The 12249-nt window shown below is 38.5% G+C and overlaps 1 protein-coding gene across 5 annotated transcripts in view; it reads left to right on the top strand.

Moving 5' to 3' along the window:
• PLCB4 (phospholipase C beta 4) overlaps positions 1-12249 on the top strand; it is a 233484-nt gene that overhangs the window by 24329 nt on the left and 196906 nt on the right. For all 5 annotated transcript variants that reach the window (XM_072140486.1, XM_072140488.1, XM_072140487.1 and 2 more), the window contains exon 2: positions 6293-6350. The gene's annotated coding sequence lies outside the window, so the exon portion shown is untranslated. The remainder of the gene's footprint in view (positions 1-6292; positions 6351-12249) is intronic.

Raw genomic sequence — 12249 nt, 5'->3', positions numbered from 1 at the left:
TTCACTCACAGGTTCAGGAAACCCAGATAAGCCTGTGACATGGAAGTAACATTGTGGTCGTTGTGGTTTCCTTGGCTCACAATATTAGAACGTCAGTCAATACCGTTTATTTTGACTCTTTATCCTTACAGAACCTTTATTTTTTTAGTCGACTTTCCTTGATGAGAAGAAAACTTTTATTATCCTCTTTATTCTATGGAAATAAAGGTCATCTGGGAATCAGCTAGATCCTTTCTCTTGCTGTAAAAAATGACCTTTGGGAATAGTCGGAGTTCCTTTGGCTCACAGCCTGTGCACATACTTGAGAAGTTGGACCACTCTGGTCCTTGTAGACATGTTAAAATATGGAAATCCTCTGTCCCTTAGGGAAAATGTTGTTTTGTTGCTATTTATTTACTAATTTGTTTAATGTTTTGAAATTCTTTGGAAAATAAGTTAAAAATAATGTGACGCAGGATTTATATTTTGTCAGTCTTGTCAGTTCGAAATAAGCAAAGAAAAAATTCTGCTGAGTTATCTTTTACAGGACAATATATTTTATCAGTCAGGTCAAGTATTCCGAAGAGTTATTCATAGCAACGCTTTTCCCCAAAAATTTCCCTGTCTAGAGTTGTCTATGCATGGGGTGTCCTTATTGTATGTAATGTTGGTAGTCTGCCGGTTCTTACCTTGCAGCAAGAGCAAGAACAAGATACAGTTTGTAATAAAGGGAATCCATATCAGATTTGACAATATAAAACTGTACGTACAATTTTGTATAAAGATACTTATTTTGCACTTTGTGTTGTGTTTCTGGACTCATATCAGTTTATTGTGTTAATCTATAACAAGCTGCAGGTCTGTAGCTGTAAGTTTATTTTGAAGGAAATCTTAATGCCATCCGGGTTACAGGATCCCCTCTGGGAATTCCAATACAATTTTTCATGTTTAACTTCCTCTTTTATTGTTTTAGTGCTTTAACTAATCCTGTCATCTGGTGATCGTAAGTGGGTGGTGGTGTTTTTATTGGGCTCTTAACTTTTCTTTCATTTGTTGAAACCAAACACCATCATTATATTGTCAAGTCCGTATGGAGTATTAGTAATACGGCAACGCTGTAGGATATACAAGAATGCAATAAATATTTTGTATATAAGAAAGTGATAGAGCAGCACGGTGGCTTAGTGGTTAGCACTACAGCCTTGCAGTACTGCCGTCTTGGGTTCAAGTCCCTGGGTCAACATCTGCAACGAGTTTGTATGTTCTCTCCGTATTCTGGGTTTCCTCCCACACTCCAAAACATACTGGTAGGTTGATTAGATTGTGAGCCCCATTGGGGACAGGGACCAATTTTGCAAACACTGTGCAGCGTAATCTGAGTGCGCTATATAAATAAAGGAATCAATATTATTATTACACTAATCAGTGTGACACATGCATTGTGAGGTTATATATTGAAGTGTTCACTATTAAGGTTTTAACTGTTTTCTAATATACTTGACTTCTTGATCACATTGCAGGGGTGAGGTGAGTGGAAGAAGGAAACCCCTAAATCAATCACTTAACTATTAAAATGTTGTGCTCAGTATTACAGGGGTTTAAATCAAATTTATCCTGTGTATAATGGTTAAAATTTATAGTCATGGGTTTGGGGTTGGAGGCAACAATTGAGATCTTTATGATCCACAGATAAGATGATCCCTGACCTTTTTTTTATATTAGTGGGACTTTCTTGTTTTAATGGAGCACAGGACACCTGTAAATCGAACCGGAAGTCCCAATTTACAGATGTTGGATGAAACCTATAGGTCTGTTGATATAGAATGAGTTGAGGGACTTGGAGAACCACATACTCTGAATTGCGTGAGGGTCTTGGCTGTAGGACCTCCCCATAATTGTACATTTATCTTGCTTCCCAAGGATCCAAAGGGTTTATATGCTGAAATCAGAGTTACCCCTGACCCCAGTGCAGAGAGCCTGGTGCCAAATGTTAGTTATGCCCCAAACCTATCTGGAGACCTTATTCTTTTTTGGTTCTGGACTTTCCAAATTTCCATCATTTTCCAATTAGCTTTTTTAAAACATTAAAAACTGGATTTTCTTCCCCTCTGGAAACATTTATGGATTGTGACTGTTTGAGAGACCAGAAAGCCAATTTCTGTTTATTCTCAGAGACATTCACACTTGTGGGATAATTAGCTTCAATAATAATACCATACATGAGGCCAAATAACAAGATCTTCCTGTAACACTTGTTTAATAAGTCCTAATGTGTTGAATAGCTTCAGCAGCTCTCACTCTCATTGCCATGATAAAAAAAAATCGTGTTCGCTGGGGGGAATAATGAGACCCCTGGAAGTCGTAGAGGAAGCATGGATGTTCTGTCTGCAGGACCAGGTGAATGGAGTAATGGATTTTATATTAACAAAAACACCTCTCCAGATGAGATGAAGCTGAAGTTTAGTCGTCAAATTTCAAGTTAATTTCTAGGCTAATTTAGTTAAATAAACTGAAGCAAACATGGCTCTACAGAGAGGACATGTTGTCCTTTTTAAAGCCAAATAGCTAAACATATTGGGCAGAATCTATTAGCACTGACGTTTTAAACACTATTCTTAATATTTGGAGGCTCGAGCTTCATAATAAATCCCGATATGATCTCCACCAGTTCAGACCTGTTTAGACCAGGTCTGAACTAGTGGACATTCCAGCTATGGTCTCCACCGGTTTTCCCACTGCCGTTCACACACCTGCATTCCCCTGCCCACCCTCCTCTGCACCTTATCACCCCAGTGGGGTCCAGATGGGGCTTTTTACATGTCTTCATGTAAATCTATAAGCCTAGTATATCATCCCCATTATGTTTTCTAATTCAGCATTTATAATTCAGTATTCAGTAATACAACAGGGAGGGGGAGGAGATAAGCTGTGACATCATCTATTGTCAGTAGTGATGTAATGATGGGACACTGTTATCTATATAGGGGTCGCTGTACAGGGAGGGGGAGGAGATAAGCTGTGACATCATCTATTGTCAGTAGTGATGTAATGATGGGTCAGTGTTATCTATATATAGGACATTGTACAGGGAGGGGGGAGGAGATAAGCTGTGACATCATCTATTGTCAGTAGTGATGAGTCAGTGTTATCTATATAGAGGTCATTGTACAGGGGGGAGGAGATAAGCTGTGACATCATCTATTGTCAGTAGTGATGTAATGATGGGTCAGTGTTATCTATATAGAGGTCATTGTACAGGGAGGAGGAGATAAGCTGTGACATCATCTGTTGTCAGTAGTGATGTAATGATGGGTCAGTGTTATCTATATAGAGGACATTGTACAAGGAGGGGGAGGAGATAAGCTGTGACATCATCTATTGTCAATAGTGATGTAATGATGGGTCAGTGATATCTATATAGAGATCATTGTACAGGGAGGGGGAGGAGATAAGCTGTGACATCATCTATTGTCAGTAGTGATGTAATGATGGGTAAGTGTTATCTATATAGAGGTCATTGTACAGGGAGGGGGAGGAGATAAGCTGTGACATCATCTATTGTCAGTAGTGATGTAATGATGGGTCAGTGTTATCTATATAGAGGACATTGTACAAGGAGGGGGAGGAGATAAGCTGTGACATCATCTATTGTCAGTAGTGATGTAATGATGGGTCAGTGTTATCTATATAGAGGTCATTGTACAGGGAGGGGGAGGAGATAAGCTGTGACATCATCTATTGTCAGTAGTGATGTAATGATGGGTCAGTGTTATCTATATAGAGGACATTGTACAAGGAGGGGGAGGAGATAAGCTGTGACATCATCTATTGTCAGTAGTGATGTAATGATGGGTCAGTGTTATCTATATAGAGGTCATTGTACAGGGAGGGGGAGGAGATAAGCTGTGACATCATCTATTGTCTTTTTTCCTTTAGTTGAAGTAGAGCACTACTGATGAATGGCCACTACACAGTGGATGGAGCTCTCTGCCGTCAGCTGTGTAGACCTTGAAGTTCTGGCATGCGCTGAGCTGTAGTACGAGACAAACACATAGACAGGGGTGGCGTCATTTGGCAAATCTTTCTAAGATGCTTTTTTATTAGTTCTGAGGAATTTCTAACCCAGCAGAATATAGAGATATATAGACAGCAGACTATTTTACTTACCACAGTAGTTTAAATGTCATTTATTTCTGTCTTTTTGTCATAGCAACATCTTTTTACTCTGCGACAAAGTGTCTCAGCCAATAACTTCATAAATGTCCTGTGCTTTCCTCTGAATACTTCTTACACAAAAGGCATTTTCATTCGCCGTCTGTTTTCCTAACATTGTTTATTTAATGAGCGCATATTTCATTTTCTTGTTTTACTTTTGTTAGGGCTTTATTACTTTTTATGCATACCTCCGAGCCTCATACTGTAAAATGTGCTTCAATTTACAATGTGAAAAGCCAAATACGGAATGATGTTTTCACTTCAATAAACTGTGAATATCTCCTTGAAAAGTCGCGTTCTCAAACATCACATTCAATTTGCTTCTTCACAAATAAATTAAGTAGAACAGGAGCCGGTGATTGATGTTCCCTGGCAAATTTGGGAAGATAGTTTTTTTCTTTGCACTTTTTGACTCTTATTTATTTATTTTTTTTCAGATTGGATAGAAATATTGGGTTTAATTTTTGGAATTATTTCTGGTCATGAGTTAATTTTTTTGAGAGAAGATTAAAGTCGCTCAGTAAAGATGGAGGGAGTTGTAGTTCATTGCCTACAACACCAATGTTTGATATACACAGCAAACAACGCTCACGGATCTCTGAGTAATTGCTGTGTAAACATGCCACCTCCTGAATTTTTCCTGGTTACCTTTTTGTCGTTCTGTGAAGTTGTGTAATGTGGAGTCAGACTAGAAAAAATGTAATCAATCCAACAGCTACAATAACTTTAAAGGACATCTACCACCAAGATGAAAGACTGTATGCAAATGAGCCTGAGGGGCTCCATTAACACCTAAGGGGCTTGAACTATGAGCCTGGCACTACTGTAAGGTGTCTTTTGAGTAGTTATCATACCATCATGCAATACTTAGTCATTTGTCATCATTATCATATCAGATTGACAACCAACACCCACATTGATTAGTTGATCAGAAGGACCTGGGCGGCTTACGTCAGTATTTTACCTAGTACAGTGACTGGTAGTACAGATCTCGCCCTTTTACTGTAAAAGATCTGCAGTACCATCCATGGCCACTACACAATGATAGTTACATAGTTTTTAAGGTTGAAAAATGTCATATACCCATCAAGTTCAACAAAGAAAGGAAAGGGACGGGATTGGATGAGGAAGAGATGTAATTGATTAAATTGTTTGCAACAGAACTGGTACCAAAAAATCTAAGAAGAGCTACATTCATTAAAGGGTTTTAGACAGTTTTTCAAAACTTTCCCATCTAGAAAGAGAGCATGGCTGAGGTGCACTCAGAATTATGTAAGTGTACCAAAATTGTTCTGGAGTGGACTAAGCCAACTAAGATATGGTATAAAGTATGGGTTGTCAGTCTTACTGTACACCCTATTTGGTCAACACTTTTGATATATATCCCCCCAATGAATAGCGTTGTTTTTGCCCCCCAAAAATTCCCTTTAAACATTAATGGTCTGAGCTTTGGTGAACTGTTCTCCACATCAATGCAATTAGGGGTGGATTGGGTATGTAAAGTTTCCCTGGAAAAATGTTATTGAAATTGAGTGGTTGAGTCCTCCATCGTAGGATAGTTACGCAAGGACGTCTATACCATGCAGGTTTTCCAACATTAACCATTGCAATGGTAACAAATGTAATATATGTGTGCAAATGATTATTACAGGACTTTGCGAATTACCTACGATTTATTGGTACATATGCAAAAAATGTGTCAGCTTTTCGGCGTTGGCTGGAAAAATTATGATGACAACTGTGGAAATTGTGAAATGACTGCAATCACAATCTAATGTATTCAGCATCAATACCTTCTGCTACTCAGAACCTCAATGAAGGGACAATTATTGTTACTGTGTTATATTGTGAAAATGTAATTCACTTCAGCCAGAAGAGGTAGATCCTGGCTCCTCCATGCAGGATCCTTTTGTATCTTTATTGTATGAATAGACCTTGTTTGCCCTGGCAGACACCCACTCATATGGTGAGGATCCCTCTGTATGGCTTTAACCTGACACGACACCCCGATCCTGCCAGGGGATGAACAGTCCATTGTTGTGATATATCTGTGTCTGCTCTATCATGTTCACTTATATGTGATATTTCTGTCTTGTAGGAGACAATGGATATCTTACAATGAGTGTCCTTCAATATTAGTTACCTGCATACTCAAAGTAAGTGGATTTCTGCCCTTTAAGTTTTGTAAATATCCAAATATGACGTATTTATGAGATTCGGAGTATTTATGAGATTCGGAGTATTGTTGTGTTTTTCTTACAAGAAATTATTTCCTTATATCTTCATCTTACAAATACCAAGTGTATTCATCATTTACCTTTTCTCAAAGTCTCACCTACTTTTTTATTACACCTTCCAAATATTTTCATCTTGTTTTACTGTATTTATTATTTTCTTTGACTTTGTCCACTGTACACAGGTGCCCATGTTTATTTTTACCTCTTTTTAAAAGGGTTTTCCATGAATATGGAAACTCCTATGGGACTGGGGTAGAGAAAAGACCACATAGTATTGCTAAGTACAATGAGAAAAAAATAGCACACAGTATTGATCCAGTTTGAAAATTTGCTCAATGTTCTGTGGAGGGGAGGGGGGGGGGTCACATGACTCATTTCATCCAATGAGTGGCCTATTCAGACATGGAGCGATACGTCAGTTTCCAGGGACCATGACTTCATGTGTTGTTCCCTGGTCCAAAGAGGCCACCAGTTTGATGAAGTGGATCCCATGAACATTTCAAAATTTTAGATGAGGTGCAGGTGATAAACAGGAAGTACCGGAACCACGCAGGAACTGGAAACATTTGTGAGGGAAATATGTGCTCTCTTTTTATCGTTTTCCACATCCCTCATACTGCAGAAGTTACATAAGATGATAAATAGACCCTTATTTCTAATATTAAACATTTCTGTAATGATAGGTTCAGTTCCTCATGACTGTATTGAGAAAGGGGGAGTCAAAAAGCATTTCCCGAAAACTATAGAATGGTAAATTTTTACTCAATAGTAGGGAAAATATTTGAGGGGTTCCATAGAAATGCTATCTAGGAGTATTACAGTAGTATTAACTTTATAACAAAATATCAGCATGGGTTTATGAGGCATTGGTCAGACTAATCTGATTGGCTTCTATGAGGAGGTAAGTTCTAGACTGGACCTGGGGGATCCTGTGGATGTTGTGTATCTGGACTTTTCCAAGGCATTTAATACATAACATAAAATGAGGCTGCTGGGACTAGGGGAAGATCTGTGTATTTGAGTTAACAAACAGAGGGTTGTCATTAACGGTACAGCCTCAGATTGGATCACAGTTTCATTGGGATGCCACAGGGGTATTGAATCCTCTTATTCTTAATATTTTAAATGACCCTGAAATTAAATATTTGCAGTTGATAATAAACACTGAAAGAAAATCTGAACAGAGGAGAATATTTGTGGAAGCTGGAGGCTTCGGTAGGGAAATGGCTAATGAAGTTTAATGTAGATAAAGGTAAGTTAATGAACTTGGGCCAAGGAAACTGTGGGAAAACACATACGGGTAATGAGGGAAAGTAAACTTTTTTCAGTTCCCCTGCTCAGCAGTACATTCAGATCGTGGTGTGCAGGAAATTGCTATTGATCCTGTTCACTTGAATGGGGCTGAGCCTGGCAGGTGGTCAGAGAATTGCCATGCTAGAACTTTTTTTTTAAACTGTGTTTATTGAATAATTTTAATTTTTATGAAACAAAAGAACAAAACCCCAACATAGGGTCATCAATACAAACGTTGGGTCTAGGACCCATAGGAAAGAAGGAGGAAGGAAAAAAAAAAGTGGAAGAGGGGTTCACTAGGACTTTTTTCATGGTTGCTCCCCTGCTTGTCATCTTATCACCAGATATATGTCTGATGGAAGTATTAATGTTTTCTGAATATTGCATCAGCCAAGTGATGGCCCAAATGTGGACCATAAATTTATGATCGGTGGAGGGTGTAAGGTACTATGGCACTTGATGGTGGGAATGTTTTGTCACTTGGGAGCTGACACTTTGCAGGAATTATAGTACAATCCTGTTTGCTTAGGTTTCTTCTAAAGCTTGTTACCTCATATTGCAAGACTCACTATTGTTGCGGTAGGATTCTCAGCATGCCGGACTATATTTCTTTTGACAGATCACACAATGTTATTTTTCTTGAAGGTACTTTTTTTACCATGTATATTTTTACTCACACGGGGTAAAGAAGCCTCCAGGTATAGCTGAAGGTAGCATCCACTATCTTAATATCTACTTTCAAGACAGTTCCCTAACATTCCATTGCTAATTGAAACATGGAGCCCATGTAGATGTTATCATCCTGCGTCATACAGACTAGTTTGTCTAGTATAGCAGAGCTTTGACAATGAAATATTTGTGTGAAAAAAGACAAATATACCCTGCAGCAGATTGACTATAGGTTTATTGATGGTAGATATAAAATGAGTACAGTAACAGAAAAATGTTACAACTCGATTTTCAGGTTTTGTTGTGAAAAAAATTCACAATTTTTTCAAAATTCACTATTGTTAACCTTGGTTTGTTTCCAAATCTAATGTTTTTGTTCCACTGCCCCATGAAACATGAAAGGAACTCTTCCTTTCGAGTTTTTCGACTATCCTTATAAAAACAAAGGCTAGTAATGGCCAATATGGCTGCCATTACAACTCCCAAAGAGGTCATTAGGTGGGAGATGTTGGTCTATAGTTGGGCCAGTAGCACCAGGTATGTTTCATAGTAACTTCAGATAGAACATATGTCTTCTATAATAAGGTGGGTACATTTTAAACTTTACACCAGTTGTAAAAAATTGCATAAGATAAGTGTGAATAGAGTATATATGGAAGACACCTTTTAAAGAAACCTTCTAACAAAACTGGAACACTTATACAGGCGGTCCCCTACTTAAGAACACTCGACTTACATACAACCCCTAGTTACAAACGGACCTCTGGATATTGGTAATTTATGGTACTTTAGTCCCAGGCTACAATGATCAGCTGTAACAGTTGTCAAATGTGTCTGTAATGAAGCTTTAGTGTTAATATTGATTCTTATGACAATCCAAGATTTTTAAAATCCAATTGTCACAGAGACCAAAAAAGTTCTGTCTGGGATTACAATGATAAAATATACAGTTCCGAATTACATACAAATTCAACTTAAGAACAAACCTTCAGACCCTATCTTGTATGTAACCCGGGGACTGCCTGTATTTGGTTTCATGTCCCACCCCTGTAAACTTTAACCAAAATGTTAGGACTGGGTTGGAGATTTCGTAGAGATAAAGTATAATGGAAAGATTTACACATGGTCTGTGTGTTTGCCCACTCCCATTTATGTCTCACAACAACTGATGAAAAAAAAACTGATGAAATAACAGAAATGTGAACTGGGCACAAAGCATTGACTTGGCCTCCTAGAATCGTTTTAATTGAGCATCATGCTAGCCACAAAGGCATATGCATGTATACCACATTAGTTGTTTTTTTATGGTTAATGTTTCGATACATGAGTATTTATTAGAGGTTTGTGTTGGAATTAGTATGGAATCTTTATGATACATTGCTAGTTACATGAATGCAATCCCCTAGTAGATGTCAAAGAAAGGCAAACAATTCAGATTATTTTTGTAATCTTAGTGTCATAAAATCTAATCCTACACTAAGACGCGAGTGATTATATCTCCACATGTGCCGCCAGTAGTCCTGCGAGACAGTACTGACAAATTGCAGGTTCAGTGTACACAATTAAAGGCTTTATTTTATAATACACTTGTAAATAAAATCTATTTTAATTGTTACTTTGCGTAAACTCTTTGTACTCAGTTATAGTTTCTTCCTGTTCCTTTCCGTTGAATATATACACAGTATATTATCAGTGGAATCAGAAGACTAAATTACTAGATAGTTATACTAGTTATACTACTATTCCAGCCTTTTTGTTTCACGCGAACACCTTGGTGTGAATGGGAAGACTAGAGGGGCATCCGCCATATTGCGCCAGTTCTTCCTGTTATGGGTTAGAGTGCGTTCCAACTACCATTCTATTGGGTTCAACAGGTACACCCCTTTCCTGAATTTTCCGCCCGGCCTAAGCGGGCTAGCTGGAGGGCCAGAAGGTGGCACTGTATGGGGAATATATGTAAAGATGGTGTTTTTCACTTCTTCCAGCAACTTAAAGAATCATACTCCTTCCACCTGTTGTACTTTCAGCTTCGGCACGCCATAAATGCCCAGTTCCCAGGGGATCAACTGGTAGATAATCCTTTCCCTCTCCTTCTCCTATAGTCCCAGGTAAAGCCCTTATTTCCTGTCTGTATTGTGAATTGTTATCTACCGATATTAAGCAAACACTTGTCCCAGCAAGGGCACGTTAGGAGAGCAAACTCGGCCCACTGACTGATGAGGAGTGGGTCATTGTCTCAACACCTAAATTGGTTTCTCCTAATCTAAGAGACCAAATGTCATAGGTATATATACTCCATCGGGCATGTCTAACAACTGCCAAAGTTTGTAAATTTCACCCTGGCTTCTGAGACCTGTGTCCTAAGTACTCCGCAAACTCTGTTACCTTTCTACACCTAATGTGGTCCTGTCCTGTGGTTATGGGGTCCTTAAATTCCTGTTTGATGGGATGGGGGTAGCAGTCCCTGAGGACCCTAGTCTATGCCTACTCCTAGTAGACACGGAACTGTTTCATTATACCACAGACTGTGCCCCCCTTATTGAAGCCATGTACTGTGCCAGGAAAATGGTGGACAGATTCTGTTTATCTTATTGCTTGTTATACCTATTTTGTCCTGATGTATAATCCTGATTGAAACCCCTGTTTCTTTTTTATGCTCAAATTTGAGGACATTTACAGTCATGAGGAGATGCCTCTCTATTTGCTGAAGCCCATGAGACCAATCATTATATACTTTATTTCATATGCATTTTGTATCTCCATGTTCCCCTCAATGAAGTTTATTGTTGATTTAAAAAAACAATACTAGATAAATGGTAAGAGTTATCATGTTCAATCCTATCCTACTCTGACATATTACTCTTGGCCAACAAGATCTCCTTTTTAATTTGAACTTCCCATTCACGTCTCCAGGACTTCTCCTTAGCTGCACCAATTCTCTGGAATTCCCTACCCCAACTATGACACTATCCAACCCTATGTACTCCTTCTGTCTCTGAAAGCCTACAAGCACTAGATACCAATTTACAGGCTACTTTGGATTCATATTCACCTTGGACTCTGTATATAAGATGGTGACTAATGTCTGGTTCACGCCCAGTCATTCCGTATTCCAATGCCCTGTATCACATTCTTCTGTATTAGAAGAAACATTAGCTTTTTTGGCAGTCGCAACAGACTGAAGCATTATAGGGCAATTTCAGATGCTTATACTGTAAATGTGTAGATGTTTAGGTGTCCTAAATCACCCTGACAGGTTCTAAGTGTGTATGGTCCGTGTAAGGTCACTTTAAAAGAACCAATCCCCCATTATTTCTCTTGAGTGTAGTCTTAGCTTTTACAACCTCCTGGAGAACATAGTGAATATGGCTAGTCACATTTTTTATTTCATTCATACATTATAAATGAAACTAATGTTCCTCTGAGGCAGCCATGATCCCTGACGCTGTCTGTATACGTCCCCTAACGGTCGTGTGAATGAGGGCTAAGTTTGTAGAAATGTTGTGTATGATCACTGTAATGGGTTATCGGTAGAAAGTCAGAACCCCTTTGGGTAAAACTTTCGAAATGGGCAAAAATCAACTATTTCAGATGAAGGTGATATATAACAATGTAGAAAGATGTAAAGAGGCCGTCCCATCTTAGGGTTTTATGATATATCCTGTGGATAATTCATAATTACCAAATATTACAAAACATGTCTTGCTTCTTTAAACTTGTTACTCACATTACTCACATGAACCTATTTTGTGCATCAGAAAGCACTTGTCACGTGGATTTATACTTTGCTGTATAATACAATTCACTGATGTCTGTTTGTAACCTACAAAGCCCACTGGGAGTATGCAGCGTACAT

Source organism: Engystomops pustulosus, chromosome 3 (genome assembly GCF_040894005.1).
Source record: "Engystomops pustulosus chromosome 3, aEngPut4.maternal, whole genome shotgun sequence".
In the NCBI taxonomy this organism is placed as follows: domain Eukaryota; kingdom Metazoa; phylum Chordata; class Amphibia; order Anura; family Leptodactylidae; genus Engystomops; species Engystomops pustulosus.
The sequence above is the reverse complement of the archived record's forward strand: the minus strand, read 5'-3'. Positions and strand labels throughout refer to the sequence as shown.